The sequence below is a fragment of the Engystomops pustulosus genome, chromosome 6, assembly GCF_040894005.1.
Source record: "Engystomops pustulosus chromosome 6, aEngPut4.maternal, whole genome shotgun sequence".
Classification (NCBI taxonomy): domain Eukaryota; kingdom Metazoa; phylum Chordata; class Amphibia; order Anura; family Leptodactylidae; genus Engystomops; species Engystomops pustulosus.
In genome coordinates, this window is record NC_092416.1 from 4,705,215 (window position 1) to 4,727,951 (window position 22,737).

The window sequence follows — 22,737 nt, forward strand, 5'->3', positions numbered from 1 at the left end:
CTACACCACCACCAAATCCACCATCACTACTGCTATCAGCACCTCCATTATCTCTGCAGGCACCAAGATCACCATTACCTTCACCATCATCATCTCCTCTACAATCACCTGCAACAACAATATCCCCATTACTTTCACATCCACAATTGGCACCACTACTTCTGCGACCTCCATCACTGCCAATACCACCGACACCACAATCATTACCACCATCAATAGCATCATCACCATCATTATCTACCTATTCACCATCACCACCATCATTATCTACCTATTTACTATCACCACCATCATTACCCTCACCAGTTCTAGCACCATTATCACCACCCTTACCACCACTCTAGACCTACCACTACCTCCACTATGTCCACCATTATCACCACCCTTACCACCACTCTAGACCTACCACTACCTCCACTATGTCCACCATTATCACCACCCTTACCACCACTCTAGACCTACCACTACCTCCACTATGTCCACCATTATCACCACCCTTACCACCACTCTAGACCTACCACTACCTCCACTATGTCCACCATTATCACCACCCTTACCACCACTCTAGACCTACCACTACCTCCACTATGTCCACCATTATCACCACCACTCTAGACCTACCACTACCTCCACTATGTCCACCATTATCACCACCATTACCACCAATCTAGACCTACCACTATCTCCACTATGTCCACCATTATCACCATCCTTACCACCAATCTAGACCTACCACTACCTCCACTATGTCCACCATTATCACCATCCTTACCACCAATCTAGACCTACCACTACCTCCACTATGTCCACCATTATCACCACCCTTACCACCACTTTAGACCTACCACTACCTCCACTATGTCCACCATTATCACCACCATTACCACCACTCTAGACCTACCACTACCTCCACTATGTCCACCATTATCACCACCCTTACCACCACTCTAGACCTACCACTACCTCCACTATGTCCACCATTATCACCACCCTTACCACCACTTTAGACCTACCACTACCTCCACTATGTCCACCATTATCACCACTCTTACCACCCTTCTAGACCTACCACTACCTCCACTATGTCCACCATTATCAACACCCTTACCACCACTTTAGACCTACCACTACCTCCACTATGTCCACCATTATCACCACCCTTACCACCACTTTAGACCTACCACTACCTCCACTATGTCCACCATTATCAACACCCTTACCACCACTTTAGACCTACCACTACCTCCACTATGTCCACCATTATCACCACCCTTACCACCACTTTAGACCTACCACTATCTCCACTATGTCCACCATTATCACCACCCTTATCACCACTCTAGACCTACCACTATCTCCACTATGTCCACCATTATCAACACCCTTACCACCACTTTAGACCTACCACTACCTCCACTATGTCCACCATTATCACCACCCTTACCACCACTTTAGACTTACCACTACCTCCACTATGTCCACCATTATCACCACCCTTACCACCACTCTAGACCTACCACTACCTCCACTATGTCCACCATTATCACCACCCTTACCACCACTTTAGACCTACCACTACCTCCACTATGTCCACCATTATCACCACCCTTACCACCACTCTAGACCTACCACTACCTCCACTATGTCCACCATTATCACCACCCTTACCACCACTCTAGACCTACCACTACCTCCACTATGTCCACCCTTACCACCACTTTAGACCTACCACTACCTCCACTATGTCCACCATTATCACCACCACTACCACCACTCTAGACATACCACTACCTCCACTATGTCCACCATTATCACCACCATTACCACCACTCTAGACCTACCACTACCTCCACTACGTCCACCATTATCACCACCATTACCACCACTTTAGACCTACCACTACCTCCACTATGTCCACCATTATCACCACCCTTACCACCACTCTAGACCTACCACTACCTCCACCATTATCACCACCATTACCACCACTCTAGACCTACCACTACCTCCACTACGTCCACCATTATCACCACCATTACCACCACTTTAGACCTACCACTACCTCCACTATGTCCACCATTATCACCACCGTTACCGCCCTTTTAGACCTACCCCTACCTCTACTATGTCCACCATTAACACCACCCTTACCACCACTCTAGACCTACCACTATCTCCACTATGTCCACCATTATCACCACCATTACCACCACTCTAGACCTACCACTACCTCCACTATGTCCACCATTATCACCACCATTACCACCACTTTAGACCTACCACTACCTCCACTATGTCCACCATTATCACCACCCTTACCACCACTCTAGACCTACCACTACCTCCACCATTATCACCACCCTTACCACCACTCTAGACCTACCACTACCTCAACTATGTCCACCATTATCACCACTCTTACCACCACTTTAGACCTACCACTACCTCCACTATGTCCACCATTATCACCACCCTTACCGCCCTTCTAGACCTACCCCTACCTCTACTATGTCCACCATTAACACCACCCTTACCACCACTCTAGACCTACCACTATCTCCACTATGTCCACCATTATCACCACCCTTACCACCAGTCTAGACCTACCACTACCTCCACTATGTCCACCATTATCACCACCATTACCACCACTCTAGACCTACCACTATCTCCACTATCTCCACCATTATCACCACCCTTACCACCACTTTAGACCTACCACTACCTCCACTATGTTCACCATTATCACCACCATTACCACCACTCTAGACCTACCACTACCTCCACTATGTTCACCATTATCACCACCATTACCACCACTCTAGACCTACCACTACCTCCACTATGTCCACCATTATCACCACCATTACCACCACTCTAGACCTACCACTACCTCCACTATCTCCACCATTATCACCACCATTACCACCACTTTAGACCTACCACTATCTCCACTATCTCCACCATTATCACCACTCTTACCCCCACTCTAGACCTACCACTATCTCCACTATGTCCACCATTATCACCACTCTAGACCGACCACTACCTCTATGTCCACCATTATCACCACCATTACCACCACTCTAGACCTACCACTATCTCCACTATCTCCACCATTATCACCACCATTACCACCACTTTAGACCTACCACTATCTCCACTATCTCCACCATTATCACCACTCTTACCCCCACTCTAGACCTACCACTATCTCCACTATGTCCACCATTATCACCACCATTACCACCACTTTAGACCTACCACTATCTCCACTATCTCCACCATTATCACCACCATTACCCCCACTCTAGACCTACCACTATCTCCACTATGTCCACCATTATCACCACCATTACCACCACTTTAGACCTACCACTATCTCCACTATGTCCACCATTATCACCACCATTACCACCACTTTAGACCTACCACTATCCCCACTATGTCCACCATTATCACCACCATTACCACCACTTTAGACCTACCACTATCTCCACTAGGTCTACCATTATCACCACCATTACCCCCACTCTAGACCTACCACTATCTCCACTATGTCCACCATTATCACCACCATTACCATCACTTTAGACCTACCACTATCTCCACTATGTCCACCATTATCACCACCATTACCACCACTTTAGACCTACCACTATCCCCACTATGTCCACCATTATCACCACCATTACCACCACTTTAGACCTACCACTATCTCCACTAGGTCTACCATTATCACCACCATTACCACCACTTTAGACCTACCACTATCTCCACTAGGTCTACCATTATCACCACCATCTCAACCACCACCATCGTCATCATCTCTACCACTGCCGACACCAGCGTTATCTACCGATGCCACCTCTACCACATCTTGGCCCCGACCACTCTTCATTACCTAGTACTAAATTGTCCACATGTCCTTCTGTCTTTGGCTTATTGTTGAGTCTCCTTCTTTTTATTTTTAATAAAATTGTAACTGAGAATAAAAGATTCCCAGCCCTGATCTGTGGGACATCCTCCACCCCACCCCGAGCTCCCATCACACAACCATATCCACATCCTCCTCAGACGTTGCTCTTCAGGATTGTCTATTGTCAGAATGTCTTACGTGCCTTCAGATATTGCACATTCCAAAGCTTCTTAGTCTGAAATTCCCGGCCCACAAGTCATCACCACGGGGCAAATTAAGTTAATTAAGTATCTACCACAAGAAAATGAACCTTTAGGATTCCAGACGAAGACACTTCACACTCGGTGGACATCACTAGGAAGACCCAACTGCTCCTTGGGACAAGGGCCACCACCCTGGGACAAGACGCTCTTGTCCGATATGTAACTTTATAGTCCATGACATGGAGGCTCTCACCACATCAGGGCGATCTATGGACCATAGGGACTGAGGACTTACGGGACAGGACGAGTTGTCCTCTGCAGCTCAGGCTCAGTGAGGACCTTACAGCTGATGTCCCGAGGGTCAAGGAGAAGTATTTAGTCCATGGCCTAGTAAAAACTTGTTCTGCAGGATTTTTCGGCACCACTTAAAAAAAAAACATTGAAGATCAGTGGAAAGGGAGAGGCAACGAGCCGCCTCCTCTAGTACATTTTTAAACGTTACGGTCACAATCTTGAGGCTGCAACATTGAACAATTAGGAAAACCTTGGGTGGGCGCGAAGACTTTTACAATCACTGTATATGTCCAAAATATTGTGCAGTATCACAACCAGCGGAAAAGGACAGACCTATTACATAAGCCAATAGTGCCCCCTGCTGGGGAAGGTTATGTAATGCAGCCACATAAATACACAGCAACGGAATTACACTGGATACAACTCATCATATATTTAGATTAAAGAAAATTGGGGCACATTTACTTACCCGATATCCTGCATGTGTCGCTTCCCCGCTCAGGTCCCTGGAGTTCCCCTTCTTCTTCCTGGTGCATGTAAGTGCATTGTCCATGTATAATGTGCTGTGCGGGGAGTCACTAAGATCCTGCACCCGATATCCTGCATGTGTCGCTTCCCCGCTCAGGTCCCTGGAGTTCACCTTCTTCTTCCTGGTGCATGTAAGTGCATTGTCCGTGTATAATGCGCTGTGCGGGGAGTCACTAAGATCCTGCGCCCGATATCCTGCATGTGTCGCTTCCCCGCTCAGGTCCCCGGTGTTCACCTTCTTCTTCCTGGTGCATGTAGGTGCATTGTCTGTGTATAATGCGCTGTGCAGGGAGTCACTAAGATCGTGCGCCCGATATCCTGCATGTGTCGTTTCCCCGCTCAGGTCCCTGGAGTTCCCCTTCTTCTTCCTGGTGCATGTAAGTGCATTGTCCGTGTATAATGCGCTGTGCGGAGAGTCACTAAGATCGTGCACCCGATATCCTGCATGTGTCGCTTCCCCGCTCAGGTCCCCGGAGTTCCCCTTCTTCTTCCTGGTGCATGTAAGTGCATTGTCCGTGTATAATGCCCTGTGCGGGGAGTCACTAAGATCCTGCGCCCGATATCCTGCATGTGTCGCTTCTCCACTCAGGTCCCAGGAGTTCACCTTCTTCTTCCTGGTGCATGTAAGTGCATTGTCCGTGTATAATGCGCTGTGCGGAGAGTCACTAAGACCGTGCACCCGATATCCTGCATGTGTCGCTTCCCCGCTCAGGTCCCTGGAGTTCCCCTTCTTCTTCCTGGTGCATGTAAGTGCATTGTCCGTGTATAATGCGCTGTGTGGGGAGTCACTAAGATCCTGCCCCCGATATACTGCATGTGTCGTTTCCCCGCTCAGGTCCCTGGAGTTCCCCTTCTTCTTCCTGGTGCATGTAAGTGCATTGTCCGTGTATAATGCGCTGTGCGGGGAGTCACTAAGATCCTGCACCCGATATCCTGCATGTGTCGCTTCCCCGCTCAGGTCCCTGGAGTTCACCTTCTTCTTCCTGGTGCATGTAAGTGCATTGTCCGTGTATAATGCGCTGTGCGGTGAGTCACTAAGATCCTGCACCTGATATCCTGCATGTGTCACTTCCCCGCTCAGGTCCCCGGAGTTCACCTTCTTCTTCCTGGTGCATGTAAGTGCATTGTCCGTGTATAATGTGCTGTGCGGGGAGTCACTAAGATCCTGCCCCGATATCCTGCATGTGTCGCTTCCCCGCTCAGGTCCCTGGAGTTCACCTTCTTCTTCCTGGTGCATGTAAGTGCATTGTCCGTGTATAATGTGCTGTGCGGGGAGTCACTAAGATCCTGCGCCCGATATCCTGCATGTGTCGCTTCCCCGCTCAGGTCCCTGGAGTTCCCCTTCTTCTTCCTGGTGCATGTAAGTGCATTGTCCATGTATAATGCGCTGTGCGGGGAGTCACTAAGATCGTGCCCCGATATCCTGCATGTGTCACTTCCCCGCTCAGGTCCCCGGAGTTCACCTTCTTCTTCCTGGTGCATGTAAGCGCATTGTCCATGTATAATGCGCTGTGCGGGGAGTCACTAAGATCGTGCACCTGATATCCTGCATGTGTCGCTTCCCCGCTCAGGTCCCCGGAGTTCACCTTCTTCTTCCTGGTGCATGTAAGTGCATTGTCCGTGTATAATGCGCTGTGCGGGGAGTCACTAAGATCCTGCGCCCGATATCCTGCATGTGTCGCTTCCCCGCTCAGGTCCCCGGAGTTCACCTTCTTCTTCCTGGTGCATGTAAGTGCATTGTCCGTGTATAATGCGCTGTGCGGGGAGTCACTAAGATCCTGCGCCCGATATCCTGCATGTGTCGCTTCCCCGCTCAGGTCCCCGGAGTTCACCTTCTTCTTCCTGCTGCTTGTAAGTGCATTGTCTGTGTATAATGTGCTGTGCGAGGAGTCACTAAGATCCTGCGCCCGATATCCTGCGTGTGTCACTTCCCCGCTCAGGTCCCTGGAGTTCACCTTCTTCTTCCTGGTGCATGTAAGTGCATTGTCCGTGTATAATGCGCTGTGCGGGGAGTCACTAAGATCCTGCGCCCGATATCCTGCATGTGTCGCTTCCCCGCTCAGGTCCCCGGAGTTCACCTTCTTCTTCCTGGTGCATGTAAGTGCATTGTCCATGTATAATGCGCTGTGCGGGGAGTCACTAAGATCCTGCCCCCGATATCCTGCATGTGTCGCTTCCCCGCTCAGGTCCCCGGAGTTCACCTTCTTCTTCCTGGTGCATGTAAGTGCATTGTCCATGTATAATGCGCTGTGCGGGGAGTCACTAAGATCCTGCACCCGATATCCTGCATGTGTCGCTTCCCCGCTCAGGTCCCCGGAGTTCACCTTCTTCTTCCTGGTGCATGTAAGTGCATTGTCCGTGTATAATGCGCTGTGCGGGGAGTCACTAAGATCCTGCGCCCGATATCCTGCATGTGTCGCTTCCCCGCTCAGGTCCCCAGAGTTCACCTTCTTCTTCCTGGTGCATGTAGGTGCATTGTCTGTGTATAATGCGCTGTGCAGGGAGTCACTAAGATCGTGCGCCCGATATCCTGCATGTGTCGCTTCCCCACTCAGGTCCCTGGAGTTCACCTTCTTCTCCCTGGTGCATGTAAGTGCATTGTCCGTGTATAATGCGCTGTGCGGGGAGTCACTAAGATCCTGCGCCCGATATCCTGCATGTGTCACTTCCCCGCTCAGGTCCCTAGAGTTCACCTTCTTCTTCCTGGTGCATGTAAGTGCATTGTCCGTGTATAATGCGCTGTGCGGGGAGTCACTAAGATCCTGCACCTGATATCCTGCATGTGTCACTTCCCCGCTCAGGTCCCCGGAGTTCCCCTTCTTCTTCCTGGTGCATGTAAGTGCATTGTCCGTGTATAATGCGCTGTGCGGGGAGTCACTAAGATCCTGCGCCCGATATCCTGCATGTGTCGCTTCCCCGCTCAGGTCCCCGGAGTTCATCTTCTTCTTCCTGCTGCTTGTAAGTGCATTGTCTGTGTATAATGTGCTGTGCGAGGAGTCACTAAGATCCTGCGCCCGATATCCTGCATGTGTCGCTTCCCCGCTCAGGTCCCTGGAGTTCACCTTCTTCTTCCTGGTGCATGTAAGTGCATTGTCCGTGTATAATGTGCTGTGCGAGGAGTCACTAAGATCCTGCACCCGATATCCTGCATGTGTCACTTCCCCGCTCAGGTCCCTGGAGTTCACCTTCTTCTTCCTGGTGCATGTAAGTGCATTGTCCGTGTATAATGTGCTGTGCGGGGAGTCACTAAGATCCTGCCCCGATATCCTGCATGTGTCACTTCCCCGCTCAGGTCCCCGGAGTTCACTTTCTTCTTCCTGGTGCATGTAAGTGCATTGTCCGTGTACAATGCGCTGTGCACGGAGTCACTAAGATCCTGCGCCCGATATCCTGCATGTGTCGCTTCCCCGCTCAGGTTCTTGGAGTTCACCTTCTTCTTCCTGGTGCATGTAAGTGCATTGTCCGTGTATAATGTGCTGTGCGGGGAGTCACTAAGATCCTGCACCTGATATCCTGCATGTGTCACTTCCCCACTCAGGTCCCCGGAGTTCACCTTCTTCTTCCTGGTGCATGTAAGTGCATTATCCGTGTATAATGTGCTGTGCGGGGAGTCACTAAGATCCTGCGCCCGATATCCTGCATGTGTCACTTCCCCGCTCAGGTCCCTGGAGTTCACCTTCTTCTTCCTGGTGCATGTAAGTGCATTGTCCGTGTATAATGTGCTGTGCGGGGAGTCACTAAGATCCTGCGCCTATATCCTGCATGTGTCACTTCCCCGCTCAGGTCCCTGGAGTTCACCTTCTTCTTCCTGGTGCATGTAAGTGCATTGTCCGTGTATAATGCCCTGTGCAGGGAGTCACTAAGATCCTGCACCCGATATCCTGCATGTGTCGCTTCCCCGCTCAGGTCCCTGGAGTTCACCTTCTTCTTCCTGGTGCATGTAAGTGCATTGTCCGTGTATAATGCGCTGTGCGGGGAGTCACTATGATCGTGCGCCCGATATCCTGCATGTGTCGCTTCCCCGCTCAGGTCCCAGGAGTTCACCTTCTTCTTCCTGGTGCATGTACGTGCATTGTCCGTGTATAATGTGCTGTGCAGGGAGTCACTAAGATCGCGGGGTCACTGTATGAGAAGTGATGATGTCATCCATGCTCCACCCCCTTTCCCCAGGTTAGAAGCTCAGTACCATAATTAGTCATTCTAAATGTTATGAAAATGGAAAAATAATCTCTAAAAGGTAACACCGCTCCGCTGTGCTTTAGACATTTATATATTGCACATGTAGCAGACTACTGGTGAATGCTTTAGTTTTTACTCTTGTTCAGTAAAGCAGTTCATTGCAGAGAGCACAGAGCACAGCAGTGTGAGGTCTGATTACACATTTCTCCAGGGACAATACATAACACTGGCTGCAGAGAGCACAGAGCACAGCAGTGTGAGGTCTGATTACACATTTCTCCAGGGACAATACATAACACTGGCTGCAGAGAGCACAGAGCACAGCAGTGTGAGGTCTGATTACACATTTCTCCAGGGACAATACATAACACTGGCTGCAGAGAGCACAGAGCACAGCAGTGTGAGGTCTGATTACACATTTCTCCAGGGACAATACATAACACTGGCTGCAGAGAGCACAGAGCACAGCAGTGTGAGGTCTGATTACACATTTCTCCAGGGACAATACATAACACTGGCTGCAGAGAGCACAGAGCACAGCAGTGTGAGGTCTGATTACACATCTCTCCAGGGACAATACATAACACTGGCTGCAGAGAGCACAGAGCACAGCAGTGTGAGGTCTGATCACACTTCTCTCCAGGGACAATACATAACACTGGCTGCAGAGAGCACAGAGCACAGCAGTGTGAGGTCTGATTACACATTTCTCCAGGGACAATACATAACACTGGCTGCAGAGAGCACAGAGCACAGCAGTGTGAGGTCTGATTACACATCTCTCCAGGGACAATACATAACACTGGCTGCAGAGAGCACAGAGCACAGCAGTGTGAGGTCTGATCACACTTCTCTCCAGGGACAATACATAACACCGTCTGCAGAGAGCACAGAGCACAGCAGTGTGAGGTCTGATTACACATCTCTCCAGGGACAATACATAACACTGGCTTCAGAGCGCACAGAGCACAGCAGTGTGAGGTCTGATTACACATCTCTCCAGGGACAATACATAACACTGGCTGCAGAGAGCACAGAGCACAGCAGTGTGAGGTCTGATTACACATCTCTCCAGGGACAGTATATAACACTGGCTGCAGAGAGCACAGAGCACAGCAGTGTGAGGTCTGATTAGACATCTCTCCAGGACAATACATAACACTGGCTGCAGAGAGCACAGAGCACAGCAGTGTGAGGTCTGATTACACATCTCTCCAGGGACAGTATATAACACTGGCTGCAGAGAGCACAGAGCACAGCAGTGTGAGGTCTGATTACACATCTCTCCAGGGACAATACATAACACTGGCTGCAGAGAGCACAGAGCACAGCAGTGTGAGGTCTGATTACACATCTCTCCAGGGACAATACATAACACTGGCTGCAGAGAGCTCAGAGCACAGCAGTGTGAGGTCTGATTACACATCTCTCCAGGGACAATACATAACACTGGCTGCAGAGAGCACAGACCACAGCAGTGTGAGGTCTGATTACACATCTCTCCAGGGACAATACATAACACTGGCTGCAGAGAGCACAGGGCACAGCAGTGTGAGGTCTGATTACACATCTCTCCAGGGACAATACATAACACTGGCTGCAGGGAGCACAGAGCACAGCAGTGTGAGGTCTGATTACACATCTCTCCAGGGACAATACATAACACTGGCTGCAGAGAGCACAGAGCACAACAGTGTGAGGTCTGATTACACATCTCTCCAGGGACAATACATAACACTGGCTGCAGAGAGCACAGAGCACAGCAGTGTAAGGTCTGATTACACATCTCTCCAGGGACAATACATAACACTGGCTGCAGAGAGCACAGAGCACAGCAGTGTGAGGTCTGATTACACATCTCTCCAGGGACAATACATAACACTGGCTGCAGAGAGCACAGAGCACAGCAGTGTGAGGTCTGATCACACTTCTCTCCAGGGACAATACATAACACCGTCTGCAGAGAGCACAGAGCACAGCAGTGTGAGGTCTGATTACACATCTCTCCAGGGACAATACATAACACTGGCTTCAGAGCGCACAGAGCACAGCAGTGTGAGGTCTGATTACACATCTCTCCAGGGACAATACATAACACTGGCTGCACAGAGCACATAGCACAGCAGTGTGAGGTCTGATTACACATCTCTCCAGGGACAATACATAACACTGGCTGCAGAGAGCACAGCAGTGTGAGGTCTGATTACACATCTCTCCAGGGACAGTATATAACACTGGCTGCAGAGAGCACAGAGCACAGCAGTGTGAGGTCTGATTACACATCTCTCCAGGACAATACATAACACTGGCTGCAGAGAGCACAGAGCACAGCAGTGTGAGGTCTGATTACACATCTCTCCAGGGACAGTATATAACACTGGCTGCAGAGAGCACAGAGCACAGCAGTGTGAGGTCTGATTACACATCTCTCCAGGGACAATACATAACACTGGCTGCAGAGAGCACAGAGCACAGCAGTGTGAGGTCTGATTACACATCTCTCCAGGGACAATACATAACACTGGCTGCAGAGAGCTCAGAGCACAGCAGTGTGAGGTCTGATTACACATCTCTCCAGGGACAATACATAACACTGGCTGCAGAGAGCACAGACCACAGCAGTGTGAGGTCTGATTACACATCTCTCCAGGGACAATACATAACACTGGCTGCAGAGAGCACAGGGCACAGCAGTGTGAGGTCTGATTACACATCTCTCCAGGGACAGTACATAACACTGGCTGCAGGGAGCACAGAGCACAGCAGTGTGAGGTCTGATTACACATCTCTCCAGGGACAATACATAACACTGGCTGCAGAGAGCACAGAGCACAGCAGTGTGAGGTCTGATTACACATCTATCCAGGGACAATACATAACACTGGCTGCAGAGAGCACAGAGCACAACAGTGTGAGGTCTGATTACACATCTCTCCAGGGACAATACATAACACTGGCTGCAGAGAGCACAGAGCACAGCAGTGTAAGGTCTGATTACACATCTCTCCAGGGACAATACATAACACTGGCTGCAGAGAGCACAGAGCACAGCAGTGTGAGGTCTGATTACACATCTCTCCAGGGACAATACATAACACTGGCTGCAGAGAGCACAGAGCACAGCAGTGTGAGGTCTGATCACACTTCTCTCCAGGGACAATACATAACACCGTCTGCAGAGAGCACAGAGCACAGCAGTGTGAGGTCTGATTACACATCTCTCCAGGGACAATACATAACACTGGCTTCAGAGCGCACAGAGCACAGCAGTGTGAGGTCTGATTACACATCTCTCCAGGGACAATACATAACACTGGCTGCACAGAGCACATAGCACAGCAGTGTGAGGTCTGATTACACATCTCTCCAGGGACAATACATAACACTGGCTGCAGAGAGCACAGCAGTGTGAGGTCTGATTACACATCTCTCCAGGGACAGTATATAACACTGGCTGCAGAGAGCACAGAGCACAGCAGTGTGAGGTCTGATTACACATCTCTCCAGGACAATACATAACACTGGCTGCAGGGAGCACAGAGCACAGCAGTGTGAGGTCTGATTACACATCTCTCCAGGGACAGTATATAACACTGGCTGCAGAGAGCACAGAGCACAGCAGTGTGAGGTCTGATTACACATCTCTCCAGGGACAATACATAACACTGGCTGCAGAGAGCACAGAGCACAGCAGTGTGAGGTCTGATTACACATCTCTCCAGGGACAATACATAACACTGGCTGCAGAGAGCTCAGAGCACAGCAGTGTGAGGTCTGATTACACATCTCTCCAGGGACAATACATAACACTGGCTGCAGAGAGCACAGACCACAGCAGTGTGAGGTCTGATTACACATCTCTCCAGGGACAATACATAACACTGGCTGCAGAGAGCACAGAGCACAGCAGTGTGAGGTCTGATTACACATCTCTCCAGGGACAATACATAACACTGGCTGCAGGGAGCACAGAGCACAGCAGTGTGAGGTCTGATTACACATCTCTCCAGGGACAATACATAACACTGGCTGCATAGAGCATAGAGCACAGCAGTGTGAGGTCTGATTACACATCTCTCCAGGGACAGTATATAACACTGGCTGCAGAGAGCACAGAGCACAGCAGTGTGAGGTCTGATTACACATCTCTCCAGGTACAATACATAACACTGGCTGCAGAGAGCACAGAGCACAGCAGTCTGAGGTCTGATTACACATCTCTCCAGGGACAGTATATAACACTGGCTGCAGAGAGCACAGAGCACAGCAGTGTGAGGTCTGATTACACATCTCTGCAGGGACAGTACATAACACTGGCTGCAGAGAGCACAGAGCACAGCAGTGTGAGGTATGATTACACATCTCTCCAGGGACAATACATAACACTGGCTGCAGAGAGCACAGAGCACAGCAGTGTGAGGTCTGATTACACATCTCTCCAGGGACAGTACATAACACTGGCTGCAGACAGCACAGAGCACAGCAGTGTGAGGTCTGATTACACATCTCTCCAGGGACAATACATAACACTGGCTGCAGAGAGCACAGAGCACAGCAGTGTGAGGTCTGATTACACATCTCTCCAGGGACAATACAGAACATTGGCTGCAGAGCGCACAGAGCACAGCAGTGTGAGGTCTGATTACACATCTCTCCAGGGGCAGTACATAGCACTGGCTGCAGAGAGCACAGAGCACAGCAGTGATAGGTGAGGGGTCACATCCAGGCGAATCTCTGGTGGTCGCTCATCCAGAGCTGAAAGCTACAACCTCTATAGTAAACTACAGCCCCCCATACGCCCCTATATCTCAGGCTGCGGTTAGGGGGCATGTGGGGGGGGGCAGTAATTTATGATATGAAGAGATTTAATGTCGTGATAATCCACAATGATGGGAACGTGCATCACCACCCCCATCATCCTCCGGAAATCTGATTAGAGTTATTCCTCATTACATTATTCCCAATATCAGCCTCATCACTGCAGATTATCTCATCCCAGAGACCTCGGAGAAACTCGGGATCAGATGAGGACGGAAACCATCAGCATCTCATATATACAGATCCCGAGAGAGACCCAGGAACACCCTATATACTGAACTCAGACCTGACCCCCTTATATACACGCCACAGACCTGACCCGCCCTATATACACACCCCAGACCTGACCCACCCTATATACACACCCCAGACCCAGGCCCACCCTATATACACACCCCAGACCCAGGCCCACCCTATATACACGCCCCAGACCTGACCCCCCTATATACTGACCCCAGACCTGACCCCCCTATATACACGCCCCAGACCTGACCCACCCTATATACTGACCCCAGACCTGACCCCCCTATATACAGACCCCGAGAGAGACCCAGGAACACCCTATATACAGACCCCAGACCTGACCCCCCTATATACTGACCCCAGACCTGACCCCCCTATATACACGCCCCAGACCTGACCCACCCTATATACAGACCCCAGACCTGACCCCCCTATATACACGCCCCAGACCTGACCAACCCTATATACACACCCCAGACCTGACCCACCCTATATACTGACCCCAGACCTGACCCACCCTATATACACACCCCAGACCTGACCCACCCTATATACACACCCCAGACCTGACCAACCCTATATACACGCCCCAGACCTGACCCACCCTATATACTGACCCCAGACCTGACCCACCCTATATACACACCCCAGACCTGACCCACCCTATATACACACCCCAGGCCTGACCCACCTATATACACACCCCAGACCTGACCAACCCTATATACACACCCCAGACCTGACCCACCCTATATACACGCCCCAGACCCAGGCCCACCCTATATACTGACCCCAGACCTGACCCACCCTATATACACACCCCAGACCTGACCCTCCCTATATACACGCCCCAGACCTGACCCACCCTATATACACACCCCAGACCTGACCCTCCCTATATACACACCCCAGGCCTTACCCACCCTATATACACGCCCCAGACCTGACCCTCCCTATATACACGCCCCAGACCTGACCCACCTATATACACGCCCAGGCCTGACCCACCCTATATACACGCCCCAGACCTGACCCACCCTATATACTGACCCCAGACCTGACCCACCCTATATACACACCCCAGACCTGACCCACCCTATATACACGCCCCAGATCTGACCCACCCTATATACACACCGCAGACCTGACCCACCCTATATACACACCGCAGACCTGACCCCCCTATATACACACCCCAGACCTGACCCCCCTATATACACGCCCCAGGCCTGACCCACCCTATATACACACCCCAGACCTGACCAACCCTATATACACACCCCAGACCTGACCCACCCTATATACACGCCCCAGACCTGACCCACCCTATATACACGCCCCAGACCTGACCCCCCTATATACACGCCCCAGACCTGACCCCCCTATATACACGCCCCAGACCTGACCCCCCTATATACACACCCCAGACCTGACCCACCCTATATACACACCCCAGACCTGACCCACCCTATATACACACCGCAGACCTGACCCCCCTATATACACACCCCAGACCTGACCCACCCTATATACACACCCCAGACCTGACCCCCCTATATACACACACCAGACCTGACCCACCCTATATACACACCCCAGACCTGACCCACCCTATATACTGACCCCAGACCTGACCCACCTATATACACACCCCAGACCTGACCCCCCTATATACACACCCCAGACCTGACCCCCCTATATACACACCCCAGGCCTGACCCACCCTATATACACACACCAGACCTGACCCACCCTATATACACACCCCAGACCTGACCCACCCTATATACTGACCCCAGACCTGACCCACCTATATACACACCCCAGACCTGACCCCCCTATATACACACCCCAGACCTGACCCCCCTATATACACACCCCAGGCCTGACCCACCCTATATACACACCCCAGGCCTGACCCACCCTATATACACGCCCCAGATCTGACCCACCCTATATACACACCCCAGGCCTGGCCCACCCTATATACACACCCCAGACCTGACCCTCCCTATATACACGCCCCAGACCTGACCCACCTATATACACACCCCAGACCTGACCCACCCTATATACACACCCCAGGCCTGGCCCACCCTATATACACACCCCAGACCTGACCCTCCCTATATACACGCCCCAGACCTGACCCACCTATATACACACCCCAGACCTGACCCACCTATATACACACCCCAGATCTGACCCACCCTATATACACGCCCCAGACCCAGGCCCCCCCTATATACACACCCCAGACCTGACCCACCCTATATACACACCCCAGACCTGACCTACCTCGTATACTCACCCTAGACCTGACCCACCCTATATACACACCCCAGACCTGACCCACCTATATACACACCCCAGACCTGACCCACCCTATATACACACCCCAGGCCTGACCCCCCTATATACACACCCCAGACCTGACCCCCCTATATACACGCCCCAGGCCTGACCCACCTATATACACACCCCAGACCTGACCAACCCTATATACACACCCCAGACCTGACCCACCCTATATACACGCCCCAGACCTGACCCACCCTATATACTGACCCCAGACCTGACCCACCCTATATACTGACCCCAGACCTGACCAACCCTATATACACACCCCAGACCTGACCCACCCTATATACACACCCCAGACATGACCCACCTATATACACACCCCAGGCCTGACCCACCCTATATACACACCCCAGACCTGACCCTCCCTATATACACACCCCAGACCTGACCCTCCCTATATACAGACCCCAGACCCGACCCTCCCTATATATAGACCTCTGACCTGACCCACCCTATATACAGACAGGGGCCTATATACAACATTGGGACAAATACACATCATCACAATTATGTCACGTATAGTATCTGTCATGTATCTGGATCAACAGAACCTCGCTGGTGCCATCGTCTACACCAGAGCCGGGTACTGGGCTTCTATCTATCTGTGACCGGCCGTGTGAGACTGATAATAGATGTCCCTGACCACCCGTCCACTACCACATGTGGCCCCATAGGACAATGGACAATGTGTAAGGGGTTAACTTATCTATAGAAACAATGACACCAGGACCAGAACCCGCTCCGTCTATCGTCCTGGAGTATGGTGATACGTAACCTGGGAATCACACTATTCCTAGAAGACAATTGCTTAACTAACAACTCCGCGAGCAGGAAGCTGGCAGGTGTGATGTGGTGCCCGCGGCTTCCCCTGGCTCTACGCTCTCTCTGGTTCTGCCAGCAGACGGCAGTCACAGAAAAACCTGAGAAAACACCAGATTATAGCAGAACATCCGGCGCCGAGTGTGGATGGAGCCCAATGCTGCAAATCACGTGTCAGGTTGTGTACCGGTGCCAGGCCGCCCCTCCCCCACTGCCCTGGCATCATGTGCACAGCAATGCAGAGGACCAGGAATCCATCTATAGGGAATCTCCTCCCCCCCGAATCCACCACCGGCTATGAATGAAGGAGTCCTGGCACCTACCCCAAACCTGTGACCATCCCCCGGCACACTATGGACACATTTATTACACTGCAAAGTGCTTATACATGTATATATAAAGTGATACACACATATACACACATACATACACACACACATACATACATACACACATACATCACACATACACAAGTGCAGTACTGTTTTTCCCTGAAAATAAGACATTGGGGCACATTTACTTACCCGGTCCCTGGAGTTCACCTTCTTCTTCCTGGTGCATGTAAGTGCATTGTCCGTGTATAATGCGCTGTGCGGGGAGTCACTAAGATCCTGCGCCAATATCCTGCATGTGTCGCTTCCCTGCTCAGGTCCCCGGAGTTCACCTTCTTCTTCCTGGTGCATGTAAGTGCATTGTCCGTGTATAATGCGCTGTGCGGGGAGTCACTAAGATCCTGCGCCCGATATCCTGCATGTGTCGCTTCCTCGCTCAGGTCCCCGGAGTTCACCTTCTTCTTCCTGGTGCATGTAAGTGCATTGTCCGTGTATAATGCGCTGTGCGGAGAGTCACTAAGACCGTGCACCCGATATCCTGCATGTGTCGCTTCCCCGCTCAGGTCCCTGGAGTTCCCCTTCTTCTTCCTGGTGCATGTAAGTGCATTGTCCGTGTATAATGCGCTGTGTGGGGAGTCACTAAGATCCTGCCCCCGATATACTGCATGTGTCGTTTCCCCGCTCAGGTCCCTGGAGTTCCCCTTCTTCTTCCTGGTGCATGTAAGTGCATTGTCCGTGTATAATGCGCTGTGCGGGGAGTCACTAAGATCCTGCACCCGATATCCTGCATGTGTCGCTTCCCCGCTCAGGTCCCTGGAGTTCACCTTCTTCTTCCTGGTGCATGTAAGTGCATTGTCCGTGTATAATGCGCTGTGCAGGGAGTCACTAAGATCCTGCACCTGATATCCTGCATGTGTCACTTCCCCGCTCAGGTCCCCGGAGTTCACCTTCTTCTTCCTGGTGCATGTAAGTGCATTGTCCGTGTATAATGTGCTGTGCGGGGAGTCACTAAGATCCTGCCCCGATATCCTGCATGTGTCGCTTCCCCGCTCAGGTCCCTGGAGTTCACCTTCTTCTTCCTGGTGCATGTAAGTGCATTGTCCGTGTATAATGTGCTGTGCGGGGAGTCACTAAGATCCTGCGCCCGATATCCTGCATGTGTCGCTTCCCCGCTCAGGTCCCTGGAGTTCCCCTTCTTCTTCCTGGTGCATGTAAGTGCATTGTCCATGTATAATGCGCTGTGCGGGGAGTCACTAAGATCGTGCCCCGATATCCTGCATGTGTCACTTCCCCGCTCAGGTCCCCGGAGTTCACCTTCTTCTTCCTGGTGCATGTAAGCGCATTGTCCATGTATAATGCGCTGTGCGGGGAGTCACTAAGATCGTGCACCTGATATCCTGCATGTGTCGCTTCCCCGCTCAGGTCCCCGGAGTTCACCTTCTTCTTCCTGGTGCATGTAAGTGCATTGTCCGTGTATAATGCGCTGTGCGGGGAGTCACTAAGATCCTGCGCCCGATATCCTGCATGTGTCGCTTCCCCGCTCAGGTCCCCGGAGTTCACCTTCTTCTTCCTGGTGCATGTAAGTGCATTGTCCGTGTATAATGCGCTGTGCGGGGAGTCACTAAGATCCTGCGCCCGATATCCTGCATGTGTCGCTTCCCCGCTCAGGTCCCCGGAGTTCACCTTCTTCTTCCTGCTGCTTGTAAGTGCATTGTCTGTGTATAATGTGCTGTGCGAGGAGTCACTAAGATCCTGCGCCCGATATCCTGCGTGTGTCACTTCCCCGCTCAGGTCCCTGGAGTTCACCTTCTTCTTCCTGGTGCATGTAAGTGCATTGTCCGTGTATAATGCGCTGTGCGGGGAGTCACTAAGATCCTGCGCCCGATATCCTGCATGTGTCGCTTCCCCGCTCAGGTCCCCGGAGTTCACCTTCTTCTTCCTGGTGCATGTAAGTGCATTGTCCATGTATAATGCGCTGTGCGGGGAGTCACTAAGATCCTGCCCCCGATATCCTGCATGTGTCGCTTCCCCGCTCAGGTCCCCGGAGTTCACCTTCTTCTTCCTGGTGCATGTAAGTGCATTGTCCATGTATAATGCGCTGTGCGGGGAGTCACTAAGATCCTGCACCCGATATCCTGCATGTGTCGCTTCCCCGCTCAGGTCCCCGGAGTTCACCTTCTTCTTCCTGGTGCATGTAAGTGCATTGTCCGTGTATAATGCGCTGTGCGGGGAGTCACTAAGATCCTGCGCCCGATATCCTGCATGTGTCGCTTCCCCGCTCAGGTCCCCAGAGTTCACCTTCTTCTTCCTGGTGCATGTAGGTGCATTGTCTGTGTATAATGCGCTGTGCAGGGAGTCACTAAGATCGTGCGCCCGATATCCTGCATGTGTCGCTTCCCCACTCAGGTCCCTGGAGTTCACCTTCTTCTCCCTGGTGCATGTAAGTGCATTGTCCGTGTATAATGCGCTGTGCGGGGAGTCACTAAGATCCTGCGCCCGATATCCTGCATGTGTCACTTCCCCGCTCAGGTCCCTAGAGTTCACCTTCTTCTTCCTGGTGCATGTAAGTGCATTGTCCGTGTATAATGCGCTGTGCGGGGAGTCACTAAGATCCTGCACCTGATATCCTGCATGTGTCACTTCCCCGCTCAGGTCCCCGGAGTTCCCCTTCTTCTTCCTGGTGCATGTAAGTGCATTGTCCGTGTATAATGCGCTGTGCGGGGAGTCACTAAGATCCTGCGCCCGATATCCTGCATGTGTCGCTTCCCCGCTCAGGTCCCCGGAGTTCATCTTCTTCTTCCTGCTGCTTGTAAGTGCATTGTCTGTGTATAATGTGCTGTGCGAGGAGTCACTAAGATCCTGCGCCCGATATCCTGCATGTGTCGCTTCCCCGCTCAGGTCCCTGGAGTTCACCTTCTTCTTCCTGGTGCATGTAAGTGCATTGTCCGTGTATAATGTGCTGTGCGAGGAGTCACTAAGATCCTGCACCCGATATCCTGCATGTGTCACTTCCCCGCTCAGGTCCCTGGAGTTCACCTTCTTCTTCCTGGTGCATGTAAGTGCATTGTCCGTGTATAATGTGCTGTGCGGGGAGTCACTAAGATCCTGCCCCGATATCCTGCATGTGTCACTTCCCCGCTCAGGTCCCCGGAGTTCACTTTCTTCTTCCTGGTGCATGTAAGTGCATTGTCAGTGTATAATGCGCTGTGCACGGAGTCACTAAGATCCTGCGCCCGATATCCTGCATGTGTCGCTTCCCCGCTCAGGTTCTTGGAGTTCACCTTCTTCTTCCTGGTGCATGTAAGTGCATTGTCCGTGTATAATGTGCTGTGCGGGGAGTCACTAAGATCCTGCACCTGATATCCTGCATGTGTCACTTCCCCACTCAGGTCCCCGGAGTTCACCTTCTTCTTCCTGGTGCATGTAAGTGCATTGTCCGTGTATAATGTGCTGTGCGGGGAGTCACTAAGATCCTGCGCCCGATATCCTGCATGTGTCACTTCCCCGCTCAGGTCCCTGGAGTTCACCTTCTTCTTCCTGGTGCATGTAAGTGCATTGTCCGTGTATAATGTGCTGTGCGGGGAGTCACTAAGATCCTGCGCCTATATCCTGCATGTGTCACTTCCCCGCTCAGGTCCCTGGAGTTCACCTTCTTCTTCCTGGTGCATGTAAGTGCATTGTCCGTGTATAATGCCCTGTGCAGGGAGTCACTAAGATCCTGCACCCGATATCCTGCATGTGTCGCTTCCCCGCTCAGGTCCCTGGAGTTCACCTTCTTCTTCCTGGTGCATGTAAGTGCATTGTCCGTGTATAATGCGCTGTGCGGGGAGTCACTATGATCGTGCGCCCGATATCCTGCATGTGTCGCTTCCCCGCTCAGGTCCCAGGAGTTCACCTTCTTCTTCCTGGTGCATGTACGTGCATTGTCCGTGTATAATGTGCTGTGCAGGGAGTCACTAAGATCGCGGGGTCACTGTATGAGAAGTGATGATGTCATCCATGCTCCACCCCCTTTCCCCAGGTTAGAAGCTCAGTACCATAATTAGTCATTCTAAATGTTATGAAAATGGAAAAATAATCTCTAAAAGGTAACACCGCTCCGCTGTGCTTTAGACATTTATATATTGCACATGTAGCAGACTACTGGTGAATGCTTTAGTTTTTACTCTTGTTCAGTAAAGCAGTTCATTGCAGAGAGCACAGAGCACAGCAGTGTGAGGTCTGATTACACATTTCTCCAGGGACAATACATAACACTGGCTGCAGAGAGCACAGAGCACAGCAGTGTGAGGTCTGATTACACATTTCTCCAGGGACAATACATAACACTGGCTGCAGAGAGCACAGAGCACAGCAGTGTGAGGTCTGATTACACATTTCTCCAGGGACAATACATAACACTGGCTGCAGAGAGCACAGAGCACAGCAGTGTGAGGTCTGATTACACATTTCTCCAGGGACAATACATAACACTGGCTGCAGAGAGCACAGAGCACAGCAGTGTGAGGTCTGATTACACATTTCTCCAGGGACAATACATAACACTGGCTGCAGAGAGCACAGAGCACAGCAGTGTGAGGTCTGATTACACATCTCTCCAGGGACAATACATAACACTGGCTGCAGAGAGCACAGAGCACAGCAGTGTGAGGTCTGATCACACTTCTCTCCAGGGACAATACATAACACTGGCTGCAGAGAGCACAGAGCACAGCAGTGTGAGGTCTGATTACACATTTCTCCAGGGACAATACATAACACTGGCTGCAGAGAGCACAGAGCACAGCAGTGTGAGGTCTGATTACACATCTCTCCAGGGACAATACATAACACTGGCTGCAGAGAGCACAGAGCACAGCAGTGTGAGGTCTGATCACACTTCTCTCCAGGGACAATACATAACACCGTCTGCAGAGAGCACAGAGCACAGCAGTGTGAGGTCTGATTACACATCTCTCCAGGGACAATACATAACACTGGCTTCAGAGCGCACAGAGCACAGCAGTGTGAGGTCTGATTACACATCTCTCCAGGGACA